This window comes from Pongo abelii, chromosome 12 (assembly GCF_028885655.2).
Source record: "Pongo abelii isolate AG06213 chromosome 12, NHGRI_mPonAbe1-v2.0_pri, whole genome shotgun sequence".
NCBI classification, from domain to species: domain Eukaryota; kingdom Metazoa; phylum Chordata; class Mammalia; order Primates; family Hominidae; genus Pongo; species Pongo abelii.
Window position 1 is genome coordinate 101,000,229 of NC_071997.2, and position 13,179 is coordinate 101,013,407.

Below are 13,179 nucleotides of genomic sequence, written 5' to 3' on the forward strand. Positions count from 1 at the left end.
GTGGGGTGAAGGGGAGTATGGTGCGGGTTCCTGTTTCAGGATTTAGAGAGTGGAAAAAGTTTGGAGTAATGATTGTAGAACTAGGCTGGAGAGTCAACCAAGGAAAAGAGTGAAGTGGAGGAGAGCTGTCAGGGGGTCCAGCTGAGGCTGAGTAGTGCATCTTCTTTTTTTTTTTTTTTTTTTTTGAGATGGAGTCTCATTTTGTCACCCAGGCTGGAGTGCAATGGCGTGATCTTGGCTCACTGCAACCTCTGCTTCCTGGGTTCAAGCGATTCTCCTGTCTCAGCCTCCCGAGTAGCTGGAATTACAGGCATGCGCCATCATGCCCAGCTAATTTTTGTATTTTTAGTAGAGATGGGGTTTCACCATGTTAGCCAGGCTGGTCTCAAACTCCTGACCTCAAGTGATCTGCCCACCTCGGCCTTCTAAAGTGCTGGGATTATAGGAGTGAGCCACCTGGCCTGCATCTTCATTTCTGATGTGAAGAACATGGGGCAGGGACTCTCTCCTAAATAGCATGGTACCATTTAGGTTTTGGGTGAGCAGTGAAGATCAGTGTCAGATTCAAGATTTTAAAAATGGATCTGACAGGTAAGGGAATAGCTAACATCTCTGGCAGAATCTCATTAACCCTTTCATGACTTGCTAACATGTGATGTCACTTTTCATTGGGCCTTTGCCTCGTCCACCACTGATTTATCTCTTGTTAACATGCCTGCCCTTATGGTGTTGAGATTCACACACATGTATGCATAGCCTCCTCCATAGGGTCAGATCTCTTTTCCCTCTTGGGATGGTGTGAAGGCAGACTTACGATCTTGCCTCAATTAGCATTCTTAATGCAATCTCAGTAGTTGGGGAAGCTTCTCTTTACTTGGGCAGTATTTCATTAAATGTTTGGCTGCAGAGCTGAAGTGTGGATGCTGGTGAGTGGAGAGGAAACAGAGTGTGGCCTGGCCTTTGCTTTGGGGCAGGTCTTTCCCTAACATCTAGGAAACTTAACACTGTGGATGGCCAAGTGGATAAGTAGTCTCTGAAATCAGTGGGGAGTTGCTGCTTCAACAGTGCAGCCAATGAATGCTGATGGCCGAACTCACAATTCAACCTATTACTAACGCATCACTCGATAAGGTAAACTGACTATTTAGGATGGCTGGGGCACAGGAGAAATTATATAAATGTTGATTAATTTGAGGCTTCCTTCCAATTCTTTTTGTAATATCTTGTTGTTTTCTTTACTAGCGAGTTCAGAACATAAGCTCCTCTTCAAAGTAAACACAGGCCCATGAAAACTTGACAGAAAAGGAGTGGAGGATGTGAACTGGATAGATATGGGATAAAGTAATAAAAGGTAGTTAACATTTAGTCAGTGGTTAATGTGTGCCAGACATTGTAATAACTTGCATATCCAATTACTATCTATCTATTGCCACTAAATTTTCACAATAGCATAAGGCAGATACTATTTTATCTCTATTTTATACAAGAGAAAACTGAGTCTTAGAGAAACTTAATTGCTTGTCAGTGTCACACAGTTAGTAAGTGTCAGAGCCAGGATGCAAACCTATGTCTGAACTCTGAATCCCATGCTTTTTATGAGATGCTGAGAGCTCAGTAGATAAAGGTGAGAGTGGGTGGTTATGGTAGAGAACAGTAGTAGGTTTGAGAAAGAATAAGTGTTCATCACAGGGGTAAAGCAACAGGTATCTCTTCTGGTGACAGTTTGAAACTACATTGCAAGTAATTTGTGCTACTAATAATTTGTTGTTACTAATAATGGAATATTTGTGAGTGACTTACATAAAAATAAATTGGAGAAAATTTAATATCACTCTTACCTGGATTCTGATGTGTTTCTCTTTAAGTGAGAGGGAAGGAAGTTGAGTTACAGATGGTTAACTCCCACTTGTATGTCTCGTGCTGGTGAAGTAATACCAGGTGTACATCAACTGTTATGGGAATGAGGTGGAAACAAGGTAAGAATCACTAGACTGAGGATGTTATGCATGGAGGATGTTGCAATTCTCATGAATGTTGCTCTTAAATCTCTTCTCCTTTGGCTCTTAGGGTCTTTGAATAGAGGTGGGGGGAGCAAACCTCTGCTAAAGTAGACACAGAGATCAGAAGCAACGAAGTCAAAGCTGCTTCCCACCAAGCTGTGTGGTCCCAGACAAGTCACAACTTTTTTCAGCCTTAGTTGCCTTATCTGTAAAATGCAGGGTGTATATGTGGTATACCTTTTTGACAGGCTTATTGTGAGAATTAAATGAGATTGTTCGTTTAGCTGTGATTACCATTTTTAGAGATTTGATAGCAAGCAAAACCTCTAGTCTCGGTGGGCCGAAGGCCCTCGAAGATGGCATCCTAACAGCAAATTGAAGCCCGTAACTCCTAAGACTTTCCCCCGTCCCTCCCACATACACTCTCAGTGACCCCACCACCCCCTCCACTGACAAAGACCCTGCCTCTCAAGTGCTTGAACACACCAATCTCCAAACAAAAACTATTAGGAAAACTTTTAGAGGAGTGAAGACCCCTGATAGGAGTGGGCCCATTTTCGGTAACATGTTATTGGGATGTTTGAGAATTAGTTCTGAAAGTCATTACTTTTCCCCTAAATGGAATTTTTCCTGGAAGGCCATAAAAATAGAGGAGATTAAAATTTTTACTAGGTTGATCAGGTTACGCACATCCTCTGGCTCAATACATCACAAACAAGAAAACAATAAAAAGCATTTATACAGAGTCTTTTTAGCCAGGGGTCACCTCAACACATCATAAAACATTAGTTCATGACAAGTGAGAGATTGGAATCAGCTGTGCCCATAAACTAGTGCTCATTTGCAGCCTGTACTTTCAGGGCAGGAGAAAACTTGAAGGGCATGTGGGGTTGTATAAATAGGCCTTGTGAACCAGCAAGAACATACTCCCAGCCCAGCCTCTCCCTCCAGACTACTTGGCTGTTCCAGTGCCCTCCTACCAAGGAAAATTGGATTTTAGTTTGCTTATGACTGCTTTGAACATGTCAGGCCCCATCTGTTCCTGAAGGCATCCAAGATACAGGCATGTCATTTTACCCAGAGCCTGAAACCGTTAAAATTCAGTCTTTGAAAAGATAAAGCTGAAAGAATGATGTTATCAATAAAAACAATGATTTCCTTTGGTGCAAGTTGAACAATTCGGTTGATGACAGTATTTCAGATGTCATTTAAGTTTGTTAACTCTTATTCACAGTTCATCCCCCGTGACTGGTTGGGGAGCAGGGTAGAGAGGGATCTTGCTTCCATTGCAGCTGACACTCCACTTTGCCCATATTTTATCACAGGATTTGCCATTGACTTGTCTCCCCCATCCAGGCTGTAAATCTACTAAGTGACTGATATATTAGGGTTCAATAAATGTTTGCCTTAATATACTTGACCTGAATGGGCTCATTAATTCCCCTAGATTTAAAAATCATCCTTTCATTGATATACTTTCATCCCAAGTTATGTTATCTCTCCTTGGCTATTATCTACTTTACATATTCATGAATCTCTCACAGAAATCTCAAAGTCAAAATATATCTCAAATTCTTCTATTTTGCTTCATTACCTTAGTCCGTGCCAGCATCATCTATCATCTGGACATTACAATAGGCTCCAAAATGATCTTGTTTGCATTCTTTTCCCCCACCAACCCATTCTCCCATTCTCTATATAATAGTCTTGGTTTTTGTCTGCATCCATACTCTCCTTCACTTCTTACCTCCCTGTGTTAGTTTTAAGCAAATTTTTTATCCAGAACTATTATACTTAATATATGTGTGTATGTGTAGTAGATTATATAATATGCAATTATATACTATATGTACATATATACACATATATGTACAGACACAAATATACATACTCCTTTTTTGCTAAACATAACCACAATAGTGTTATCATATTTAAAAATGTAATGCTTTAAAATATCAAATATTTTTGAGTCAGTGTTCAAGTTCTCAATTACATTATAAATAGCATAGTTTTGACAGTTTTTAAAATATCAAGATTTGAATAAGATCAATGCATTGTGATTTATTATGTTTTGTAAATCTATTTTAATATGTAAGTCCCCCCAACCTTGTTTTTTTCCATTACTATTTATTTGTAGTATATTTTAACACGTCCCTTTGTCCTCAGTATTTCTTATAGATTTGTTGATGGCTTTAGAGGCTAGATTTGGAGAGACTCGATTCAGGTTTGATTTTTTTTGAGGGGGTGACTACTTCATAGGTGGCATTGTATTCTCCTATGCTGATGTCTGGATATCCCTCACTTAGTGATATAGCAGATATTAATTAGATGCCTACATGCATTACTTCATAGGCTGTTATAAAACAATGATATTCAGATTTTTTCATTCTTTCTTTGTTAATCAGATGGATTATTACACATCTAAAAAGAAAAATATCCTCTCATCTACTATTTGGGAAGCAGTGTCACTAAAATGAAAATAGAATTTTCTGGCTTTGGTAATAACCCTCTCTCTAAAGACAACTAAAAGCTGGGCAGAAAAAATAGTCTTAAAAGGAACAATAAGGAAAAACAATAGTGAAGAATTATGAAATTGTGATCAGCTTGAGAAAGATAGGCAGCCTCAGTGGCTTCTGCCTGGCTGATGTTCAAAGATTGGGACTAGTTTACACTTTTGGTAGGTTAGTGTAGGAAGGAGATAAAAGTTGGAGGCAGGAGGTTAAGACCCTGAAGGGCTTCACCATTAAAAAATATTTTTATGCTGGGTACATGTTCCTATTCCAGGGAAAAGGATGAAAGGTAGAGTCACACACTACTTTGGCAGGGACAGGGATAAGAGTCCTGTGCCCTCTAATGGTGGGAAAATTGTTGAAACACTCCTTGCTCAGGACTCAGATCTCAAAGGGATATTGCTATGGACTAAACGTTTGTGTCCTTCTCCCAATTTATATGTTGAAATCTTGACTCCAAATCCACCACATTTGATGGTATTAGAAGGTGGATGTATTAGTTCATTCTTGCACTGCTATAAAGAAATACCTGAGACTGGGTAATTTATAAAGAAAAGAGGCTTAATTGGCTCATGATTCTGCAGGCTGTACAGGAAGCATGATGCTGGCATCTGCTTGGCTTCTGGGGAGACCTCAGGAAACTTCCAATCATGGCAGAAGGCAAAGGGGGAGCAGTTGTCTTACATGGTGGGAGCAGGAGCAAGAGAACATGAGGGGAAGTGCTACATACTTTTAAGTAAGCAGATCCCATGATAACTCACTCACTATCATGAGAACAGTACCAAAAGGATGGTGCTAAACCATTCATGAGAAACCAACCCCATGCTCCAATCACCTCCCACCAGGTCCCATCACCAACACTGGGGATTACAATTTGACATAAGATTTGGGTGGGGACAAAGATCTAAACCATATCAGTGGAGCTGTCGGGAGGTAATTAGGTCATATGGATGGAGCCCTTAGGAAATGGATTAATGCCCTTATAAGAAGTTTGCTCTCTCCCTGCTCTCTACCATGTGAGGACATAGTAGGAAGATGGCTATCAGCAAACCAGGAAGAGTGCCTCACCAGACACTGGCTTTACTAGCAACTTGACCTTGATTGTTTTAGCCTCAACAACTGTGAGAAATAAATATTTGTTGTTTAAGCCACCTAGTCTATGGGTAATTTGTTATAGCAGCCCAAATTGACTAAGACAGATGTGCCCTGGGAATAAGGATATGGACTATATTTTGGTAGGTCACCTTGGTGACTCAGAAAACCTTGGTTCCCACCAGGTACCTGACAGAAGGAAAAAAGTCTCTCGGAAGGAAAATAACACCATCTAAGGCTTCAAATTGTTTCTATTAATAAGTTAAAAATGGCCTGAAAACTATGAAAAACAATGAGATACACCAAGAGATAAAACATAAGCCAGAACCAGCAGAAAAAGTAGTTCAGAAGAGACATCAGATACTGAAATGAAGCTGGGCATGGTGGCTCATGCCTATAATCCCAGCACTTTGGGAGGCTGAGGCGGGTGGATCATATGAGGTCAGGAGTTCAAGACTAGCCTGGGCAACATGGTGAAACCCTGTCTCTACTAAAAATACAAAATTAGCCAGGCGTGGTGGTGCATGCCTGTAATCCCAGCTACTTGGGAGGCTGAGGCAGGAGAATCGCTTGAACCCAGGAGGCAGAGGTTGCAGAGAGCTGAGATCATGCCACTGCACTCCAGCCTGGGCAATAGAGTGAGACTCTGTCTCAAAAAAAAAATACCAAAATGATTCAATATGGATTGTAGAACCACTATGCTTACTACATTCATAGAGATAAAATCCGAGCTTAAAAATCTCATCTGGGAGCTAGGTGCTATAGCATGACACTGAATGTTTTCCTCCTAATATCAGGAACTAGAAAAGGATATGTGCTCTTGTCACTTCTATTTAACATTGTATTGGAGGTTGTACTCAGGCAATTAGGATAAATAAAGAAATAAGCCAGATAAAACAAAACAAAAAAAGCCCTCATGATGCATTAGGATAATCATTAAGAGAGTGGAAAAGTGTGTGGAACTTCCAAACAAGTAGATTAAAAAAACGTAGAATAATAAAAAGTAACCAACCCAAAAGAATGCATGAAAAGAGAGGAAAAGGAACATAGAAGAGATGGCTTAATGAAACACATAATGAGATGACAGATCTAAACTAAAAAATATCGGTAATTTCACTAAACGTAAATGGATTAAATGCTCCAGTTAAGAAACAAGGTTTTTTAAAATTGAATTTAAGAAAAAACCAGTATAGGCTGTTTATAAGAGAAAGATTAAAAACAAAGTTTCAAAAAGGTAGAAAGTAAAATAATGGAAAAAAGATACACCATAGTTAGTTTTATCATAACTTAAAAAAAGTTCATGTAGTTATATGATTATCACAAAAGTAGACTTTAAGATTGAAATTATTATTAGCGATAAAGTGCATCACTTCATAATCATAAAAGGTTCAAATCACTAGAAAGATTTTTTAAAACTGAAGTTTCTATACACTTTTAAAAATTTGTAATTTGTGTGATTTATTTTCTTCTTATTAATAATTTATTTATTTATTTTAAGAGACAAGGTGTTGCTTTGCTGCCCAGGCTGATCTTGAACTCCTGGCTTTGACCAGTCCTCCTGCCTTGGCCTCCCAAAGTGCTGGGACTACAGGTGTAAATCACACCTGGCCCCTTTTCTCGTTCTTGATAAACTTAGTTTTCTACCTAATTTTGTATTCACAATTCTATATTCTTTTGCTTATCTTCATCACAGATTTTTTATTCTTCCTAGTGCTTACCATAATTTTAAATTATTTTGTTGTAATTATTTGTTTCCTCTTTTAGGAGAGTGAGAGAGAACTTGCTTTCATTTTAGAATGTAAGCCTTTGAAAGCACTGAAAATGTATTGCTTACCATTCTATTTCCAGAACTTATAAAGATATTGGATGAATGAATGTGGAGGAGTGAACAAAGAAGAATGGAGAAAGGGGGACTATGGAACTAGTACAAATGTTCCCAGGGCAGGTATAAGCAAAGGTGATGAATCTGGGGCCAAAGTAAAATGCACAGACTTAGGTAAAGGGTGACTCCAGGCAGGGAAATGAGAAAGCCATCAAGATTCAGAGGGGAGATGACCCCATGCTTAGGGCAGATTCTGGGGAGCACAGAGGGAGCAAGAGAGGTGGGATGAGCCTCATGCAGGGGCCAGATGTGACTCTGCCTAAGGCTGGTGCTGTTTCCTGTAAGTGGGTGTTTCCATTCCTGGCCTCTGAAGTGATGAGAATCATGTTCTGAAAACTCACTAAAAGCAAAGCCTCTCTATTTTCTCCAGCACTAGCTTTTGTCTGAAGTCATTATCTATAAAAGACAGCATGTGGACATGAAAATTTTAAAGGAATTTTCCAGGTCTAACATTTTATTTTTTTTTCCTGGCTTTCTTTTTTTTTTTTTTCTCAGAACTTTATTCTCTGAATCATGTAAGCTGGAAATCTGTCATTCTTGATGTTCCCTCTGTCCCCTCACTCTTCCAAAGTTTTAATGATAAATCTTTCTGTTTCCTCTTATTGATTCCTGTTTTAGTCTCCCTGGTTCAGAATTAATCACTTCTTACTTTCTAAGTGGTCTATCTGGTTCTAGTGCAGTCTCCTCACTTTCCTGGTGTTTGGTTTATCTTTCAAGTCACCATCTTGTTCATCATCCAAGTATTAAAACACATTTAAGACTATCCCAATGTCTCAGGATAGAGTCTGAATTCTCTGATTGGTCTTTTTTTTTAAATCATAATTTTTGTGGGTATTCGTATATATTTATGTGGTACATGAAATATTTTGATCCAGGCATGCAATGCATAATAATCACAACATGGAGAATGGGGTATGCATCCCCTCAAGCATTTATCTTTTGTGTTACAAACAATCCAATTATATTATTTTTATTATTTTAAAATGTACAATTAAGTTATTATTGACTATAGTCACCCTGTTGTGCTATCTAATAGTAGGTATTATTCATTTTTTCTATTTTTTTGTACCCATTAACCACACCCACCTCTCCCCCAGGCCCCCACTACCCTTCCCAGCTTCTGGTAACCACCCTTCTACTCTCTGTCTCTAAGAGTTCAATTATTTTGATTTTTATATCCCACAAATAAGTTTCTGCTTGATCTTTACGGGCTCCCAGATTTCTGTCTCAATCAACCATCCAACTTTATCTCCTACTACTTCCCTGAAAAAAACTTCTGCTCCCTCCAAACTGGTTTGGTTATTATTTTCCTCAATATATCATGTTCCTTTTGATTGCCATACTTTTGATGATTTCTTCTTTCCTCCTTGTAATGCCCTATTCATCATCTCCCATCAGGGATCTTATATTAGTCCATTCTTGCACTGCTATAAAGAAATACCTGATACTGGGTAATTTAAAAAGAAAAAAGGTTAAATTGGCTCATGGTTCTACAGGCTGTACAGAATGCATGACAGCTTCTGGGGGGCCTCAGGAAAGCTCCAATCATGGTGGAAGGTAAAGGGTAAGCAGGCATGTCTTACATGACTGGAACAGGAGAAAGAGAGAGATGGGGGAGGTACCACACACTTTTAAACAACTAGATCTTGTGAGAAGTCCCTCACTATCATGAGAATAGCATCCGTGATTCATCACCTCCCACAAGGCCCCACCTCCAATATTGGAAATTACAATTCAACATGAGATTTGGGTCAGGGCACAGATGCAAACTATATCATTCCACCCCAGCCTCTCCCAAATCGCATGTCCTCTCACATTGCAAAATACAATCATGCCTTTCCAACAGTCCTCCAAAGTCTTAACTCCTTCCAGCATTAACTCAAAAGTCCAAAGTTTCATCTGAGACAAGGCTAGTCTCTTCTGCCTATGAGCCTGTGAAATAAAAAACAAGTTAGTTTTTTCCAAGATACAAAAGAGGTATAGGCATTGGGTAAATACTCATATTCCAAAAGGGATAAATTGGCCAAAACAAAGGGGCTACAGGCCCCATACAGTCCAAAACCCAGCAGGGCAGTCATTAAATTTTTAAAAGACACAGACTGGCAAATTGGATAGAGTCAAGACCCATCGGTGTGCTGTATTCAGGAGACCCATCTCATGTGCAAAGACACAGGCTCAAAACAAAGGGATAGAAGAATATTTACCAAGTAAATGGAAAGCAAAAAAAAAAAAAAGCAGGAATGGCAATACTAGTCTCTGATAAAACAGACTTTAAACCAACAAAGACCAAAGAAGGCAAAGAAGGGTATTACATAATGGTAAAGGGATCAATGCAACAAGAAGAGCTAACTATCCTAAATATACATGCACCCAATACAGGAGCACCCAGATTCCTAAAACAAGTTCGTAGAGACCTACAAAGAGACTTAGACTCTCACACAATAATAGTGGGAGACTTTAACACCCCACTGTCAATATAAGACAGATCAATGAGACAGAAAATTAACTAGGATATTCAGGACTTGAACTCAGCTCTGGACCAAGCAGACCTAATAGACATCTACAGAACTCTCCACCCCAAATCAACAGAATTTACATTCTTCTCAGCACCACATAGCACTTATCCTAAAATTGACCACATACATGGAAGTAAAACACTCCTCAGCAAATGCAAAAGAATGGAAATCATAACAAACAGTCTCTGAGACCACAGTGCAATCAAATTAGAACTCAGAATTAAGAAACTCACTCAAAACTGCACAACTACATGGAAATTGAGCAACCTGCTCCTGAATGAATACTGGGTAAAAAACAAAATTAAGGCCGAAATAAGTATTTTGAAATCAATGAGAACAAAGAGGCAACATACCAGAATCTCTGGGACACAGCTAAAGCAGTGTTAAGAGGGAAATTTGTAGCACTAAATGCCCACATCAGAAAACTGGAAAGATCTGAAATAAACACCTGAACATTGCAATTAAAAGAACTAGAGAAGCAATAGCAAACAAATTTTAGGAATCTGGGTGCTCCTGTATTGGGTGCATATATATTTAGGATAGTTAGCTCTTCTTGTTGCATTGATCCCTTTACCATTATGTAATACCCTTCTTTGTCTTCTTTGATCTTTGTTGGTTTAAAGTCTGTTTTATCAGAGACTAGGATGGCAATTCCTGCTTTTTTTTTTTCTTTCCATTTACTTGGTAAATATTCTTCTGTCCCTTTATTTTGAGCCTGTGTCTTTGCACGTGAGATGAGTCTCCTGAATACAGCACACTGATGGGTCTTGACTCTATCCAATTTGCCAGTCTGTGTCTTTTAATTGGGGCATTTAGCCCATTTACATTTGAGATTAATATTGTTAGGTGTGTGAATTTGATCCTGTCATCATGATGCTACCTGGTTATTTTGCAAATTAGTTGATACAGCTTCTTCATAGTGTCATTGTTCTTTATATTTTGGTTTGTTTTTGCAGTGGCTGGTACCAGATTTTCCTTTCCATATTTAGTACTTCCTTTAGGAGCTCTTGTAAGGCAGGCCTAGTGGTGACAAAATCCCTCAACATTTGCTTGTCTGTAAAGGATTTTATTTCTCCTTTGCTTATGAAGCTTATTTTGGCTGGATATGAAATTCTGGGTTGAAAATTCTTTTCTTTAAGAATGTTGAATATTGGCCCCCACTCTCTTCTGGCTGGTAGGGTTTCTGCAGAGAGATCCACTGTTAGTCTGATGGGCTTCCCTTTGTGGGTAACCTGATGTTTCTCTCTGGCTTCCCTTAACATTTTTTCCTTCATTTTAACCTTGGAGAATCTGACAATTACGTGTCTTGGGGTTGCTCTTCTCGAGGAGTATCTTAGTGGGGTTTTCTGTATTTCCTGAATTGGAATGTTGGCTTGTCTTGCTAGGTTGGGGAAATTCTCCTGGATGATATCCTGAAGTGTGTTTTCCAAATGGATTCCATTCTCCCCGTCACTTTCAGGAACACCAATCAAATGTAGGTTTGATCTTTTCACATAGTCCCGTATTTCTTGGAGGCTTTGTTCATTCCTTTTCATTCTTTTTTTTCTAACCTTGTCTTTATGCCTTATTTCAGTAAGTTGATCTTCAATCTCTGATATCCTTTCTTCTGCTTGATCAGTTCAGCTATTGATACTTGTGTATGCTTCATGGAGTTCTTATGCTATGTTTTTCAGCTTAATCAGGTCATTTGTTTTCCTCTCTAAACTGGTTATTCTAGTTAGCAGGTCCTGTAACCCTTTATCAAGGTTCTTAGTTTGTGTTGGGTTAGAACATGCTCCTTTAGCTCAGAGGAGTTTGTTATTAACCACCTTCTGAAGTCTACTTCTGTCAATTTGTAAATCTCATTCTCTGTCCAGTTTTGGGCCCTTGCTGGAGAGGCATTGTGATCATTTGGAGGAGAAGAAGCACTCCGGTTTTTGGAATTTTCAGCATTTTTGTGCTGGTTTTTCCTCATCGTCATGGATTTATCTACCTTTGATCTTTGAGGCCGATTACCTTTGGATGGGGTTTTTGTGTGGGGGTCTTTTTTTGTTGATGTTGATGTTGTTGCTTTCTGTTTGTTAGTTTTTTCTTTTTTTCTTCTAAGTCAGTCTCCTCTTCTGTAGGCCTGCTGCAGTTTGCTCGAGGTCCACTCTAGACCCTGTTTGCCTGGGTATCACCAGTGGAGGTTGCAGAAGAGCAAAGATTGCTGTCTGGTCCTTCCTCTGGAAGCTTCATCCCAGAGGGGCACCGGCCTGATGCCAATTGGAGCTGTCCTGTACGAGGTGTCTATCGACCCCTGTTGGGAGGTCTCTCCCAGTCAGGAGGCACAGGGGTCAGCAACCTACTTGAGGAGGCAGTCTTTCCCTTAGCAGAGCTCGCTCACTGCTGGGAGAATCCTCCTTTTCAGGATCAGCTGCTCTCTTCAGAGCCGGCAGGTAGGAAAGTTTAAGTCTGCTGGAGCTGTGACCTCAGCCGTCCCTTCCCCCAGGTGCTCTGTCCCAGGGAGGTGGGAGTTTTATCTGTAAGCCCCTGACTGGGCTGCTGCCTTTTTTTTCAGAGATGCCCCACCCAGTGAGGAGGAATCTAGAGAGGCAGTTGTGCCACAGCTGCTTTGCTGCATTGTGGTGAATTCCACCCAGTCCAACCCTCCTGGCCTCCTTAGCACTGTCAGGGGAGAACTGCCTACTAAAGCCTCAGTAATGGTGGATGCCCTTCCCCTGACCAAGCTCGATAGTCCCAGGTCAACTTCAGACTGCCGTGCTGGCAGTGAGAATTTCAAGCCAGTGGTTCTTAGCTTGCTATGCTCCATAGGTGTGGTACCCACTGAGTGAGACAACTTGGCTTCCTGACTTGAGCCCCTTTCCAGGGGAGTGAACGGTTCTGTCTTGCTGGAGTTCCAGGCACCACTGGGGTATGAAAAAAGGCTCCTGCCGCTAGCTCAGCATCATCCCAAACAGCTGCCCAGTTTTGTGCTTGAAACTGGGTGCCCTGGTGGTATAGGCACACGAGGGAATTTCCTGATCTGCTGATTGCAAAAACTGTGGGAAAAGTGTAGTATCCGGGCCGGGTAGCACAGTCCCTCATGGCTTCCTTTGGCTGGGGGAAGGAGATCCCTCGGCTCCTTGTACTTCCTGGGTGAGGCAACACCCCACCCTGTTTCTGCTCACCCTCCATGGGCTGCACCCACTGCCTAACCA

At 40.2% G+C, this 13,179-nt stretch overlaps 1 long non-coding RNA gene across 1 annotated transcript in view; it reads left to right on the forward strand.

The window, feature by feature from the left end:
* The first annotated feature begins 1,868 nt into the window (after positions 1-1,868).
* The window catches only part of LOC129057729 (uncharacterized), an 82,169-nt gene continuing 70,858 nt past the window's right edge, over positions 1,869-13,179 (forward strand). The window contains exon 1 of the long non-coding RNA XR_008522468.1: positions 1,869-1,976. This is a non-coding gene — a long non-coding RNA (uncharacterized LOC129057729). The remainder of the gene's footprint in view (positions 1,977-13,179) is intronic.